The sequence below is a fragment of the Thermobia domestica genome, chromosome 4 (genome assembly GCF_964235325.1).
Source record: "Thermobia domestica chromosome 4, izTheDome1.hap1.1, whole genome shotgun sequence".
Taxonomy (NCBI): Eukaryota; Metazoa; Arthropoda; class Insecta; order Zygentoma; family Lepismatidae; genus Thermobia; species Thermobia domestica.
Window position 1 is genome coordinate 30,359,881 of NC_137457.1, and position 17,128 is coordinate 30,377,008.

At 38.1% G+C, this 17,128-nt stretch overlaps 1 protein-coding gene across 1 annotated transcript in view; it reads left to right on the top strand.

The window, feature by feature from the left end:
• The first annotated feature begins 3,389 nt into the window (after positions 1 to 3,389).
• The window catches only part of LOC145683806 (E3 SUMO-protein ligase NSE2-like), a 106,591-nt gene continuing 92,852 nt past the window's right edge, over positions 3,390 to 17,128 (top strand). The window contains exon 1 of the mRNA XM_081755397.1: positions 3,390 to 3,408. The gene's annotated coding sequence lies outside the window, so the exon portion shown is untranslated. The remainder of the gene's footprint in view (positions 3,409 to 17,128) is intronic.

The following is a 17,128-nucleotide window of genomic DNA, read 5'->3' on the forward strand; positions in this document are numbered from 1 at the left end:
CGTTAGTGCTCTCAGAAAATACTGATAGTTTTGTTAGTGCTTCACTATTAGTGTAGATATAGCCAGTTGTAAGTCACGAAACTCCCAGAGGAAATGCATGGGGAATTTTTCATTCCGTTAAATTACCGCCAAATTCAAAAGCACTAATGATCGGCTTTAGTGCAATCCTTAGTGCATTGTTAGTGCTTCTTAGTGCACCAACCCCTAACGTTAGTGCTTAATTAGTGTAGGAGCTACAAGTAAAAAACCTTTGGGGGGGGCCAAGTTCACGCTGCCCCCCACTTCAAGCACTAACGAAATAACTAGTGCCATTCGTTAGTGTATCGTTAGTGCTTCCTAGTGCATCAACCCGTGACTTTAGTGCTTCATTAATGTAGGCTCTAGAGCCAAAACAATGATACACGCTGCCCCCCCACTTCAAGCAATAAGGAAAGGAAAAGAGTCGTTCGTTAGTGCATCGTTAGTGCTTCTAGAAAATACTAAAAGTTTCGTTAGTGCTTCACTATTAGTGTAGATGTAGCCTATTATAAGTCACGAAACTCCCCTAAGAAATGCATGGGGAATTTTTCATTGCGTCAAATAACCGCCAAATACAAAAGCACTATTGACCTCTTCTAGTGCAATCGTTAGTGCTTCTTACTGCAAAAGCCGCTAATGTTAGTGCTTCATTAGTATAGGAGTTATAAATAAAAAACATTTGTGGGGCCAAGTTCACGCTTATATTCATATAGTCATATTTCAAGTCCCTTGTACATTAGTTTGCAACCGTTGAATAACGCCCCTTAAGGAGAGTTTCATAGAAATGAAAGCAACATCTTATTGCTGTATCTATGCTCACAGATGACTTAGCTACATAGTCTGCGCCTTCATAAATAAATTCCCTAAACATTTGTCTTTTGTTCTGAATTAACACCTTTTACCTGTAAATTGTAATTTTAAAAATGTCCACGTATTCTTAATCCCGTTTCTGCCACTCCAAAACACTTACTAAACCTACAAGAGTTCATTTGGTGCTAAAAGAAATTGATATATCATGAATGTCAGTACACTTATAAAATAGAACATAACTGAAATCTGAAATTTCAATCTTGATACACGTATCAGTGCGCAGCACGATATGAGATTAAAAAAAATCCCGGTGTTCTTCCCGCCTTTGATGGGACAAGCCGCAATTATTTACGCATTATTCAGTGCATTGTTTGTGTATAATCTTGTTCGTTTGTTGAATGTAAAACGCAACTCACAACCGCTGTAACAACATAATGTGTTTTTTATTGTACACAGTACACGAACAAATTCCTGGTATGTCTTAAATTATAATCCACCTTGGCATATTATCTCAGCCGTCATGCTGTCAACAGAGCTGCCTTGGTTATGGATACACTGCGCATGAAGTGCTCCAGGGTAGTGACGACATTAAGTGACGTCATGACCTGTTGCTCTGGTTATGTCAACTTCAGAACTCCCGCGAATTACCTGTGTACTATAGAAGTGGTATGTGGCAATGTTGCTCTCGGGACGTGGTATGTTTAGCAACGTTCTCTTTTTTCCGAAATCAACGGGACAATCCCGTTCAATCGAGACGTATGCTCGTCCCTTTCGTTCCTTCACTAGATATGATCGTTCCGAATTAAGCATCCGAGACGGCCTAATTTTGTTCGAATGAGGACTCTGTTCCCGCTACCACTTCCCTTCAATTAATAGTTGTTAGTTGACAGTTCTGTGGTCGGTCGTTTCTTTTTCCGGTTTATGCGGACTTGTGCTACTTTTAGTGTTTCTTGACTACAATTATCATTGTGTGATTTAACAATGGGACGAACAAGAGCAAGTTATTGTCAAAAATTTAGAAAAGACTGGCTAAATGATCTAAATTTGAAAGACTGGGTATTGGAAGTTGAGGAAAATCTTAGGTAGCTCGGTGCAAATACTGCAAGTATATACAATTTGAAAGCAAAATTTTGTGATCTTATAGCACATAGCAAAACTAAAAAACATGTACTGTAAGTGCAGCTGAACCTTTTAGTTCAAATAAACAAAAGAAAATAGAATTCCCGGTGACAAACGTTACTTTTGACACTGCTCGAGTCGAGGCAGGGTTGGATTTATTTACCGCGTGTCATTGTTCTATTAGAAGCATTGACCATCTTAGTGAATTGTGCAAACGCTATTTCCAAGTGAAAGAGGTACACTTACATCATAATAAGTGTAGTGCTAAGATCAATAATATTTTATCTCCATACTTTAAGGATAGCCTTCGGAAAGACATTGGTGACAGTGACTAAAGCATTCTTCTTGATGAATCAACAGATATTGGTGTAGTCAAACAGCTAGGTTTATGGATCATTTACTATTCTGATGCACGTTCTACTGTCGTGTCTACTTACTTAGGAATGTAAGTTACAATCGGCTGATGCTAATTCAATTGCAAATGTACTAAAAGTATCTTTGAAAGATTTCGGGCTTGATTTGAAGAAACTACGCTAATAACGCTAATGTCATGGTGGGAGTTAATAATGGTGTGTACCAAATTTTAAAAAAGAAAACAATCATCTCGTGTTAGTTCGTTGTGGTTGTCATTCTGTGCAAATGGGAAGAGAGATGGTTGACGCTATTCTTACTACTCGTGCAGGGTTGAGACCACTCGGGAAGTGCTGCCATGATTTCAATTTACCATTTCCATATTACAAAACATTCATACTATGACAAAAGCAACGTACTCCAATGTACAAGTTGAAGACGACGAATCGGAGGATGAATTAACTCAATTAATGAATTAGTGGTAAGTACTTCTGTGGTTTAATTATTTTAATGCATAGATTGGAATTAATTAAAATATGCAGCTTTTTCAAGTGTAGCGGGATTTTTGGCTATATTTGTAGATCGCGATATTTTTTTTGGCGGAAAGGCGGATTTTCATGCCCGCGTTAGAACGGAAGCATCACATGTAGCGTATTCATCGTAAATTATTTTTGTTTTCATACATCCGTGCGTGTATTGCGCCAAATTACTACTCCCTAGCTAATGCGCATGCGTAAAATAGAAAGTTTGCGACTTCCGCCATGTTAGTCAGTGAATACAATAGTGTACGCGCGCTACTTCCGTCAGAATTGAACAAATTTCTACTCTGACGCGAGTGTAGCGCGCCATCTCCGATGCGTGATTTCATTGGCTGTTTAGCACAATCGTTCGCAACTCACGGAGGTAAAGGACACATGAAAATCCGCTTGAATTCTGGCGGTTTTGGTTTTCAATTTAGCGGAATTTTGTGCAAACTCGTTGGCAACACTGCTTAAGAACTCCCATTATTCAGGCCTATACATACTCGAGTGTATTAGGCAAGTCTTTACTTTGACTCCAACTGTGACTTTAATCGGTTCTTATAGGTTCAGTCACTTCCTGCAAGTGTTTGTGCGTGAGTCACTTGTTGGAACTGTTCGTGCCGTCTTAGTTCATATTTTTCCCACTAGGTGTCTGTGTACTCATATGGTAGTTTGTTAGTGTGATGTCACATGTTCTGTGTGTATGTATGTGTGTACTGCTGTTTGTGGCATGCGGGAAGCGCGTAATTGAATTGGTTGAATTGAGTTGGAGAAAACCTATCATGGTTGTGGTCTAAAGCTGAAGATATTTTCGACGTATGGTAAAAGTGGACGTTTATTGGTTTCTCTTATTTGTAATAATAGCAAGTGTGCTCGGTTTAATAAAACGACGTGTGTGCGGAAAGGAACATTTTTCAGTAATGTTGAGTATTGCGCATGTGTTCTTGGTATCTTATTTTTTCGTGTGTGGAATCAGCAGTTATGAGTTCATTATTCATGAGTGTTGTTCTGTGGCGAAATGGTGAGTGTTTTCTTTTTTTAATTCGTATTATTTTTATTCTTGATTTGTTTTGCATTTGAGTATTAGGCAAAGTATTTGGTTTGCTGCTGCTTGTCCTATTGTCTTGTTGAGATGTATTTTTTTCTTTGTCATGCACTGATTTATGATTAGAGACGAGTGTTTTTTTGGATATAGTATACGTAAAGCCGCGTCAGTTCCCGAAGGAGCTGGACGCTCATACTTTTAGGGGTTATTCATTGAGTATCTACGAACTTACCAAGGAGGTAACAAAGAGACTTTGATTTACTTCTCGACTGATACGAAAATAAAAAGGAATGTACCTGTACTTTATATCTGCATGTGTAGTACCCTTGTACTTTATTTATGACTATGTGTGTATTGGGGGGGGGGGGGAATTTAACGCATATCGCATGTCTTGTGCACATGGACACTTCTTACTATTGCACTACGTAGAAAATTTATGGTATTTCATGTAGAAGTGATAATAGAACACAGAAGAAACGCAGATCAGGGTGTTCTCATGTATACTATTACCGTTTTTTTTTTTTTTAAATTTTTTCCTTCTTAGCTTTATAGTAGTGGTGTGATTATTTATTATTATTTTGGATGTTTTTATGGTACTTGAGCGGGGGGTTTGGGGGGCGGTAGCCCCCCCATTTAGATCTCAAAATTCATAGTCACCGCTGCACCTGAATTGATGTTTAGTAACATTGTGGCCCTTGTACTTATAGTATACCGGTAATTCTTAACTTCGTATAGTAACATTGTGGCCCTTGTACTTATAGTATAATTCTTAACATCGTACATTACTTTCATTGTGTTAGTAATTGTAATCGATTCATGTGATCCGGTTCCGGGAGCAGTTTAGGAATGATTCCTAAACTGCTCCGGGAACCGGATCACATGAATCGGTTGAAGTCACAGTTGGAGTCAAAGTAAAAATTTGCCGCTTGTTCAAGCTTCAAAGTTGTTTAATATTAACTGATATTGCTGTTTCTTTTGCTATTGTAAATATCTTCCTTTGAATTCACTTAGCTTAAGCATTGATTACATTACGTTTATATAGACCCCCTAATTATTGTTTGTATTAAAATTTTTACTATAAATAGAAGAGAAGTTTGCGAGTAAGGTACCAGCGAGCAAGCGCTTGTTAAAAGTTCATCTGACTCGCTGGCCACGTCTGAGACCAAGATGACGTAATGCGCCAGAGCGACAAGAATGTAGCACTGCATTGCATCCACCTTGTAGTCTTTCCACCATGCGCTGGGCGACATGAAAGTATCTTAGTTGGCATAGATAAAATCCAAGGGAGCCATCAGAAGTAATTGCTGAAGAATTACAATTCTTTTAGGATCTGCGTGTAAATACGGTATCTAGACGTATGGCATTAAAACTACAGTGTCAAAAACAACCTGTGTTAGATGGCCACTAAAAAGCTGAATGGTATCGAACGGCAGGGTGAAGCTGGTAGGGGTGCGTACAAAAAGGAGCAGGCGCTTGAGCGATGATGGGTATACGCGTACGCAGAACTTGTGAAAACAACTGGGTGTTATCTTTAAATGGCCTCTTCAGCTGGTAAACTCACAAACGAGAAATTACATTCTTATTAATTTTATAAAGTGGATCAAAACTTCCATAACCTTAAGCTAAACCAGTTCCTACCCCCTACCCTACCGTACTCTATTATATCATTTTAAAGCGGTCGTACTTATCAATGCGCAGGTGGAGCGTGTGTTGTAAAGTTTACCCCAACTGGGTTTTGGCAATAATAAGGATTTCTTTGACATTTGTCATAGTTCATACTATAAGCGTTCCACTTAAAAACAAAACATTGATTCTGTAGAATGCAGAAATATACTGCCGGTGGAAAATACTATCTAATACAACCATCACTTATTTTATCTGTCGTAAAGACTCTTGTAATGAATTTGCAATAGTAATCCTACTCTTGTAAACCTAAAGGCTGGTCTACACCAGGCTGTCTATCGGTCACGAAAAAGTCACGAAATCAGAAATCGGTCATGAAAGTCAAGGAATTTAGCTTTTAGGTCACGAATTTTTTATCTGTACAAATATAAGTCAAGACTGGAAAATTTTGTTCTATAACATGTCAAAATTCATCATTAAAAATGTTTATGGTCGGCTTTAGACGCTACCAAATCGCAAGCAAAGCACATTTCTATCACATGCATGAAAATTCGGGGCTAATATTTAGTATCCCCCAATCTTACACATATAAGATTTACAGTCTGTTACTTTTCAAAATATAGTTCAGCTAGAGACAGTTAGCGGAGAGTTAGAAACCCCGCAGGGCCCTTGTACTTTACCTTTATCACAATTTAGACAAAAACAAGGTACTCGGTTCTGGGACCATGAAACGAGTTGGGGGAGATGCTAAATGCCATCAAATTCGGCCTAATTCGCACTAAATTCGCTCCTGAGATTGTCTTTCACCTGGCATCATTGAGCAGTTGGCTGTGACATTTCAGTGTATAGTTTTTTTTTTTTGTAATTTCCGTAGTTACGGGGGGAGGGGGCATGGAGAGACTTTGCCCCACTCCCAACTTTCTGAGAAGAATAAAAAATATCCCCTTGGGTTATAAAGAATTATATATGAAAGGATTGAAAACAGTTTTTTTATTAACAATTTTAAACAATTTCCTGTGGGAGAACTCACGGAACCCCCACTCGATTGAGAGTTATTCCAGACCTCTGGAAGGTCCGCCCCCACAGCAGACAAACCACCTATGCTCAAAACGCGGCAATTATATGTATTAAAGCAAGACATGTACATAAGAAGGAAACAATTTAATATGGCACAATAAAATATAAAACGCTTAATATAAAACAATATGCAATAGAACAGATTTAACAATAAAGCACTTAAGCAAAACAACAGATTTTTTTTCCATAGCTAACACTATATTTTTCTCGTAAATACCGGACTCAGTTATGTATTTCTTTATAATTGCAGACAGAAAAGAAGTTCCCTTGTACTCATAACAATACTTTGCGATCTCAGTTTAAAAAAGTCACATTTTCAATACATTGCCTTTTGTTTGGATTGTGCCCATGGTCCACGACACAGATTACATAGCCTAACGGACTCATCCCTTTCCAGGGTTGGCAAAAACCATGGTTTTTATTAAAAAAACCAAATAAACCGGGTTTTTTGGTTTAAACCAGGTTTTTTTGGTTTAAACCAGGTTTTTATGGTTTAAATAATTTGCTCTATATATTCATATCATATATGGACAGAAATAAGTTTGTTTCGCCTTGATGTTATTATGCAACAACCGGGTTATGCTGGAAGGGATCACATAAGCTTAAAGCGGAATAAAAACCGCTTCTCGAGTTACGTCCGAGAGAAATTGTCCTCCATTTGAACTCGGAACCAGGACTAATTGGCTACAAATGCGATACGTCTGCCGACTCACTTACGAAGGAATCCTGATAATAAAAAAAATAAATAAAAAAAATACGATGTACTGATCTTTACATGCTTCTTAATATAATTGTCAAGAGTCATTTCAGAAGGACAAAAAGATAAACAATTGCACAAGTAAAACCATTACACAGAATTACATATGAACAATTTCAAAGTACTACGGAGTACAGAAGAACTAATTTAGTTCAAGTTAGTTAACAACGACTTTTATTGGTCCAAATTAAAGAAACACACCGACTTAATCTGCATATCAATAGAAAAATGAATAAAGATACGAATTATTTGAGTCCACTTTGGCTCAGACTCATTTATACATAAATAGATACCAAAGATACTTATTTCACTAAATGCCTCTCGTGGGGTCTGTACGACCTCCCACACACACACGTACAAAAGGTACGGCATTTTCGATGTATTTCATCAATAGTAAACATTGAAACGAAACAATATTTAGAATTTTTCTTCGATTGCAATTACATAACAATAATAACAACTACAAAAAATCACAAAATAAACATTTATAAACTTATAAAAAAAAGTTGCTTTTGTAGTATAATCTTTTTGAGTAATGAATGGGGAATTTAGGTCTGAATATAATACGAATAATATACGGGAGTGAAACGTGATAACCCACAAATGTGTGTTCAAAAAGATTTTACAAACACTTACACTTTTACGAACATTTTTTTGTTTTTTGGTTTAAACCAGTTGTTTTTTTTGAAAAAAACCAGCTGGTTTAAACCTTGGTTTAAACCATGGTTTAAACCACCTTGGTTTAAACCAGCCAACCCTGTCCCTTTCGGTTATATGAGCCTGATGTGCAACCAGGGTTGCCAACTTTTGAGAATGGAAATACATCCTCGAGGAGTATAAATACTCGTAAGAGTGTGACATCATTGCTCGACAAAAATGTAAACAACATGAAGGAGGTTACTTCACATAAAATTGATCGATTCGGAGTTCGAATTTAATAACTTTAGTTACTTTTGAAGCATTTATTTAATTTTCTTAATCCAGTTTTGGTTGAGTCGGCACATGTAATTTTTGAAGTCTGCCATCAATATTACACTGTATTTAAAACAAAAAAGAAAATAAAATTAGCAATATCATTATGGCATGCACAAGATGAAGCAGTGCTAGTTGCGCCCTTAAAAAATGTACTTTTGTTGACCTTCAGCAGTTCTGATAAGTTCAGTAAATTTTCCTGCCTTCAACTCTTCAGCAAATTCCGCGCAAGATCGATATCAAAGCGTATTATAAGCTCTGCTTTAACCATATTCATCGACAAACGATTCCTTTCGTTACTCCAAAATAATCTGAATAGAACAGAGAATAGGACTATTAAGGTGAAAAATTACCGGACATTTAACATCAGGTTTTGAGCTCGTACCGGACACCGGAGAAGGAAGTTAAAAACCGAACTGTCTGGTAAAATACTGGACGGTTGGTTGCCCCAAACACAACCAACACGAGTACTTGCGTAGGAGCAAAGGGTGAACTTCTTCGTATATACCTCATTTTAAAAACAAAGATAATAAAAATGTTGGTGTTGCCAACTTAAAATCTTTAACGTACAAAGCTGTTCGTCAATTACTGTGTATAAAAATTAATTTATTAAAGATGTATATTAGCATTCACTTTCCAGTGACGGTATATCTTGATCACCGAAAAACCAGAAGCGGTATGTCTTCATCACTGAAAAACCAGAGGCGGTATGGCATACCACCGCATGCCGTCTCACTTCGACCACTGATTTATATGCTAATAAAGAGGAAGAATTTCTGAAATTGGGTGAAAGCCATGGGTTACTGAATCGAACAACACGATGAGGGAACACATTTGTCTGTAGAGAAGATATTGTATTTTGCAGTAATGCGGTGCCTTCTGAAACACGACAAATTAAGCCTTGTGTAGATTGGTTACAGGCTGCATAATAATTACAGGCTACAGGCTGGTTACAGGCTACCTTAGTAGGATAGTACGTACGAAACCTCGTTTATCATCACTAGTACTGCTGGCATGTTTTTAAAAATGAAATTAAGTAGAGAAGGTGGCGGTTCTAAACGGAAAAAAATGCCTATTTTAGTTTTTGTGGAGAAATACTCAAACGAGTAGTATGATGTACTGTAAACTGGGGTTACTTGGTAAGTTTTTTCTTTTTCATACTACCTCTTGTTATTTATTGCAATTAATTTTTCTGGTGTTGTTTCTAGAGCTTACAAGGGATGAAAGGGAGATTATATATATCGAAATGGAAGAAGGTTTATACACCAGTCGAAGGCACTAATGACGCCTATCACGAAACTAATAAAAATTTTCCGAATATGTATACTCTGCGAGTTATATGAATATATAGGGTGCCACCCTTAAAAGTCGCAGACGGAGAGACAGACAGATGCCAAAACAGGAAAACATGTGTTTAATCATTTTAAAAGTACAACGTATCAAAGCAAAAAGTGTTGTCCCAGGCCCACTCGCAGGATCCCAGGCGGGGTCCAACTCAAAATTTTCAAATAGCAAGAAGGATAAAGTTGCATATAGTTGGAAAGCTGTTGGGAAATGAAAGAAGACGGAACAAGTCTCGACTCTCTAAAATTACGCTGGGCAACATGACGGCCGGTCAAAATGTCAGTAAACACCTCATTGTAAAGTCTATGGCCATTCCAATGAACCTGAAACGGTGAGACAAATGTCAAAACAGGAAAAAAAAAAAAAAAAAAAAAAAAAAAAAAAAAAAAAAAGGTGTGTCATCATACCAAAAGTCCAATGATTGAAAATAAAAGTATTTGTTCCAAGGTCCTCCGCATTGTCCCAGATGGGGTCCTACTCAAAATTTTCACATCAAGGGAGGTCAAGTAGCATATCATTTGAAAGCTGCTGTAAAATGAAAACAGATGAAACAAGTTTGAACGCTTTACGATAACACTGCAAACATCTTGTGTTTTAGTTCTTCTTTATGTAGTTGGGTTTCAGTTTGTTTTAATTCTTGAACTCAACGGAAAGAAAGGAAATGCTCCTACTGTGAGATTCTGCTCTTTGGTCCTAGTAATGTCTAAATAAATAAAGAAATATAATAAAACAAAATTAAATCAAGAAATAAAGAAAAGAAAAGAATTAACATTTGACATTTTTTAGTATACCTAGGTAGAACTGGCTAGTTAACATATAATGTATAATAATGGTACTTACGCTCGTTGTCTGGATTATCAAGTACAAAATGATTCAAACAAAAAATTTTCTTGCACCAGGAACAGCGAATACTTGCAAGTGTCTCACAATGACAATATGTGCAGATCAGAAAATGAAAAGCTAATGCGCTTGGAGAATCGAAATGAGGATGTACATTTTGACCGGCCGCCATTTTGCACAGGGCAATTTCCGAGAGTTGATACTTCTTCCGTCTTCTTTCATTTCCTAACAGCTTTCCAACGATATGCAACTTGACCCCCTTTGTTATTTGAAAATTTTGATTTGGACCCCTGCGGAGAACCCTGGGACAAATATTTTTTACTTTCATTGTACTTTTGGAATGATGACACACGTAGTTTCCTGTTTTAACACCTGTCTTATATACTGTATTATCAGAAATTTTAGAATAATGAAATGATCTATATTGTATTAAGGTATGTTATATATAAGGCCAAAATTTGACATACAAAGACAAAAACGTAGGGATGAGCACGAGTCGAGCCAAAATTCGACTCGACTCGAATTAGGCTCGAGTTTTGAGTCGAGTCAAAGATAATTTTCTCGAGTCGATGGCTCTCTCTTAAGCTCGTATTTGAAGAGTGTACTTGAAACTATGCATAGGATTTGGGTCGTTTTGGCTCGACTCGACTTGAAATTCGACATGAATTCGAGTCCAATTTCTAATCGAGTTAAAGGAATTTTTTTTAGATAGGTTCTCGAGTCGAGCTCAAAAATTTCTGCTTCGAGTCGAGTCGAGTTTGAAATGAATGAAATCTGTGAGTTTTACGTCCCACAGTTATGCCGGTTAGGCTAAAGGAGACGGTGATGATGAGTAATGAATGAAATGGTGGAATGAAGAAAGTGGGAGGAAACGGGAGAACCCCGAGAAAACCCACGCACACGGTGTTTGTCCACCACAAAGTTCACTTGGCGGGGGCTGGGATCGAACCCGGGACCCCAAGCACCAGAAGTGAACGCTCTACCACTGAGCCACCGCGGCCCCTCGAGTCGAGTTTGTAGTTCCTAAGTGAAATCTTGACCCGACTACGGTAGGTCCCATAGTTTTGGTTCATGGGACCTTTAAACTTCATTTATTCATGTTTTCGGCAGCCTATAACTCCGAAAGGAAGCATTTGTGCACCCAAGTTGTTCTATATTTTTGTCTTATCTTGGTGTCAGAAATCAACTCCCAAACGTTGTCGGTGTTGTTTCGAAATACCCTGTACAGATGGTGATCAGATAAATGGTAACACCTGTAGTTGGCAACACGTCAGATGTATGGGTTGGCAGTGGTGTCGTGGCGTCCGCAGCGCCGGACCGCTGGTGGTGGTGTGTTAGGTTGGTCTCCATACTACGTCAGGCGCAGTGGAACAGCAGTGTCCAGTGGCTGCAGCAGACGGAGGTAGTGTAAAATGGGAGACCTCTCACATTTTCAAAGAGGGCAAATTGTTGGTGCACGGTTGGTGGTGGTGAGTGTGACGGCAGTGGCTACTGTGTTAGGTGTGTCGCGTGGGACAGTGTCGAAGGTGATGACGGCCTACACAACACACGGGAAAACCACATCTGGGAAGCGGAACAGTGGGCGGAAGAAAATCATGAGTGACAGGTCACGCCGGGTATTAAAGCGCATTGTCACGCAGAACCGTCGTGCCACTGCGGAGCAAGTGACGGAGGAACTTAATCAGCACCTCCCCCACCCTGTTTCGACAATCACAGTCCGTCGCGAATTACATGACATGAACTTACGGGGTCGTGTTGCACGGACCAAACCGCTCATCAGGGACCATAACGCTTTCGCACGCCGCAAATGGTGCCGCGACCATGCAACTTGGACCGTTGAGGACTGGAAACGTGTGATATGGTCGGATGAGTCATCCTTCACCCTATTCCCAACCACAGGCCGTGTTTGTGTGTGGAGAACGCCCAAAGAAGCTTATGATCTGCAGTGTCTCCGCCCAACTGTGAAACATGGCGGCGGCTCGGTGATGCTGTGGGCCGCTATATCATGGTTTTCATTGGGTCCTGTGGTCACACTTAGCGGACGAATCACTGCCAACGATTATGTCGCAATTTTAGGAGACCACTTGCATCCTATGGTCCGGATGTTGTTCCCGGACAAAGACGCCATCTTCCAGGATGATAATGCACCCATTCACACAGCTGGTATTGTTGCAGCGTGGTTTGAGGAACATCGGGATGAAGTTCAACACCTCCCCTGGCCCACCCAATCAGGGTTTGAAAAAACCCAACCCACCTGGGCCCATGTGGGTTTTTACGGGTTTAATTGGTTTTTTCGAAATATTTCAATCTCTTTGGGGTAAAAATGTTAAAATATGATTTACATTTCATGAGTGTCATTGTCACAACTTGCAACAACTTTCTATTCACTGCTGTTTTGAAAAAAATTCCGCCATTTTGAAATTTTATAATGGATCGACGAAAAAATCTGTACAGCAAATTTAGAATGTCTTGTGCTTCTACCCTCAAAATACCAACTTAAAAAGTCCGAAAATTGCACCTTGTAGCATGGATATCCGCTATTTTGAAAAATGGCCGCCATTTTTAAATTTTATGCCGCCAAAATATATACAGCTAATTTAGTCTCTCGTGCTTCTACTTTGAAAATTTCAACTTGAAAGACCTAAAATTGCGCTTTGTAGCGTGGATATTTATGTACAAAATATTTATGAAGGCAAAAAACAATGCTGAGGAGGATTACCCATGTCGGTCCCGGCGTCCTCCACAGGGGACATAAAATATGACGACATTATTATTGCTTTATAACTTTAAAATCCGACTGGCAACATTGAAAACTGTTTACAAGGGATGATCCAAATATGATCATTCCCTGTAAACAGTTTTCAATGTTGCCAGTCTGATTTTAAAGTTGTAAAGCAATAATAATATCGTCATATTTTATGTGCCCTGTGTGGGACTCCGGGACAACATGGGTAGGGAAGCACAGTTGTCTTCAACATTGGGAGGCGGTCAGATTTGAGGCTTATTCTGGGAGGTATCAATTTCATCTCACTTTCCTTTGTGACAGTTGGACAAAATCATCACATTTCTTCCTAAAAGACACATTTCCAATCGGATTATTGAGTGGGACAGTTCCAAGATTGTAGGGTACATGTCCCCATCATCCCCCCGGGATTTTCGCCAGTGGATATCAGCTATTTTTTTAAAAAAGCGCGCCATTTTGTAATTTTACGTTGGTATGCTGCCAAAATCTAAACAGAAAATTTAGTGTTTCTGGTTTGTATCCTGAAAATTTAAAAGACCGAAAGTTGAACACTATGTGGTAAAGGCAGACAAACGAACAAATGTAGATCGAGTCATCCTAGGAGACTCGGTGACGTTCGCCAAATATGAATACCAAATAGCTATATTAATTTAAAACAAAAACATAATTCATGAAAATGTCTTAAATATTTTTCAACGTAAAATAAATGGTCTTATTGTTGAAGTTCACTTTTGATGCTTTGTGCATTCAATTACGGTAATTACCCGAGTACTTGTTGCAAGACCGTTCTTTTCCGAAAATTAATTTAAAACAATTAACAAAGATAGGCCTATAATTCATATTTTATAAAATAAATGTTTCAAAATGTCTAAAATGAAATGAAATATCCTCCAGCATAAAATAAATAGTTTTATTGTTAAAGTATTCACTTTCGATGCTTTGTGGGTTCAATTGCGGGAATTTCCCGAACACTTCTTTCACGACGGGTTTTCCCTGAAAATGCAGCTTGCTTTACTGTACATCGAAATTTCCATTAATACTAAAGTTTGAATGCAGCACTTGAAATAGTAAGCGTTACGTAGTCTTCGGAGCTCCGAGCATTAAGCTTCTTAATTTTGACAAGAATTTTTACGTTATTGCTAGTGTTGATTCTACAGAATGCTTATTTGAAGGCTAGCAACAAATGACTGAACTTAACTGTTGTTGGAAAACCAAATTTTACTGAATACTTTTGTTACCATCAAAGGTAAGAAATAATACTAATAGTTTTACTAATGTATTTACATATTTACTGTTAGTACCGGCACCTATGACCTTAAACCCGCCAACGTATGAGGGATAATGTCCCTCGGCGGCGCCGAGTCAGGAAACACACTATTCACGGAAATCATTTTCTAAAATATACAATCGCTTACTTTACTTCAAATAGGCTATAAGCATAATCCACACATTAATTTGTTCTACAATTATCTCAAGCCAGGGGCGGATCCAGAGGGGGGCGATCGGGGCGATCGCCCCCCCCAAAAGGAAACTCTTATTTTATATATAAATAAACCCATCCATAACAAGTTTGGAGCTCTTAAAAGTAGCAGTATTACCGCCGACCGCCCCCCCCCAGAAGTCCGTCCTGGATCCGCCCCTGTCTCAAGCTAAGGTGTTATTTATTTATTTATTTATTTATTCATTCATTCAGTGCATTTAGAGCTTTATAAAGGTCTTATGTTGAATATTGTTGTCTATCTTAACATGAAAGCATATAATTCGCCCAAAGAAAGTTTAAAATCTGGTAAAAATAACTTTCAATGTGATCACCTTAGTTGTACCAATAATACACTAACAAAAAAGTCAAAAACCCAGGTGGGTTTTAAGATGTTTTTTTTTTCAGGTGGGTCCAACCCGAAAAAATCCGGTGGGTTTTTTCGGGCTAGGCCCACTTGGGCAAACCCTGCACCCAATCCCCAGATCTAAACATAATTGAACATCTGTGGTCCGTCTTGGAAACACGACCCCGGCGACGATTTCCACCTCCATCCTCTCTCACAGAACTGGCCGATGCCCTGCACGAGGAATGGTGTAAAATTCCACCTTTATGCCTCCATCCCACGTCGCATCAAGGCTGTTCTGAAGGCGAAAGGTGGCCCGACACCATATTAATCTGGTAAGTTGCAATTTCGTTCAGGTGTTTCCATTTTTCTGATCACCATCTGTATAGTGTAAACCTTATTCTAAGAGTCAGTGATCGATATTTAGGGTGATAATGTACTTTGATAGTTACATTGTATTTACTAGTCTCTATTACATACATATAATGCAAATGGATAGTACCGTTACAACTTTTTATTGTTTACAAAATTACGCGTACTGACCAGGTGTTGCTATGTTTACTATAAAAAAAAGAGAGTTATTTAAACGAAGTCGAAAACGATAAAACTATTTATTAACTTTAAAACTATTTGTTTTTAACCAGTAAGTAGGAGAAAATAATGACAAAGTGTTCGTCGTGTGGATTTCTTCCATAGCATTTTCTTCTGAATCGAAACCTCTGTTTCGTTTGGGATTCAAGTTACGGGTCTGCTATCGTGTCCATGGGTGCTCGAAGGGAAAGGGCAGAGTGGGATCCCTCCTGGCTCACGAAAATGTGTACGTTATACAGCAAACCACGTGTATTAAATACCAGACGTAATATATATAGCAACCATGGAATGGACTCCTCCTAGAAAATTTTCGTCGGGCGCCCATGATCCTGACTGAGGACCTTTGGCTTTTCTTCACCACTATTTTGACATCGAGCAGGGTTTGCCCAAATGGGCCCAGCCCAAAAAACCCACCGAGTTTATTCGGGTTGACCCACCTTAAAACCTATTGTTAGTATATTATTGCTACAACCAAGGTGATCACATTGAAACTGATTTTTATCAGATTTTGGACTTTCCTTGGGCGAATTAGATGCTTTCACGTTAAGGTACACAACAACATTCAACATTAGGCCTTTATAAAGTTCTGAATAGATGAAAAAAAAATTTAAAAAGCCGTACCTTAGCTTAAAATAATTATAGAACAAATTAATGTATGGATTAGGCTTGTAACCTATTTGAAGTGAAATATATTTTATATTTTAGAAAATACTTTCCGTAAATAGTGTGCTCGCCGACTCGACAACACCGAGGGACATTATCCCTCATACGTCTGATGGGTTTAAGGCCAAAGGTGTCCTTACTACCAGTAAATATATAGTGTATTAGTAAAACTATTAGTATTATTTCTTTTATTATTTTTAATGGTAACACAAATATTCTTAAGTAAAATTTGGTTTTCGAGCAACAACAGTTTAGGTCAGTTATTTGTTGCTACTGTTCAAATAAACATTCTGTAGAATCAACAGCAGCAATAACATAAAAATTGTTGTCAAATTTAAGAAGCTTAACGCTCAGAGTTCCGAAAACTACGTAACGCTTACTATTTCAGGTGCTGAATTCAAACTTCCGTAGTAGTGGAAGTTTCGATGTACAGTAAAGAAAGCTTGCATTTAAAAAATCGCGAAAGAAGTGCACGCGAAATTCCCGCAGTTGAACGCACAAAGCATCGGAACTGAATACTTAAACAATAAAACAATTTCTTTTACGCTGGAAGATATTTAATTACATTTAAGACATTTTGAAACATCTATTTCATAAAATATGAATTATATATTTGTTATATATAATTGGCCACGAATGCGATACATTTGCCGACTTACTCACGAAGGACTCCTGATAAAAATATGTTGTACTGATCTTTATATACTTGTTAATATAATTGTCAAGAGTCATTTCAGAAGGACAAAAAAATAAACAGTTTCACAATTGAAACCATTATACAGAATTAAATATGGATAATTGCAAAACACTGCAGAGTACAGAATAACTAAT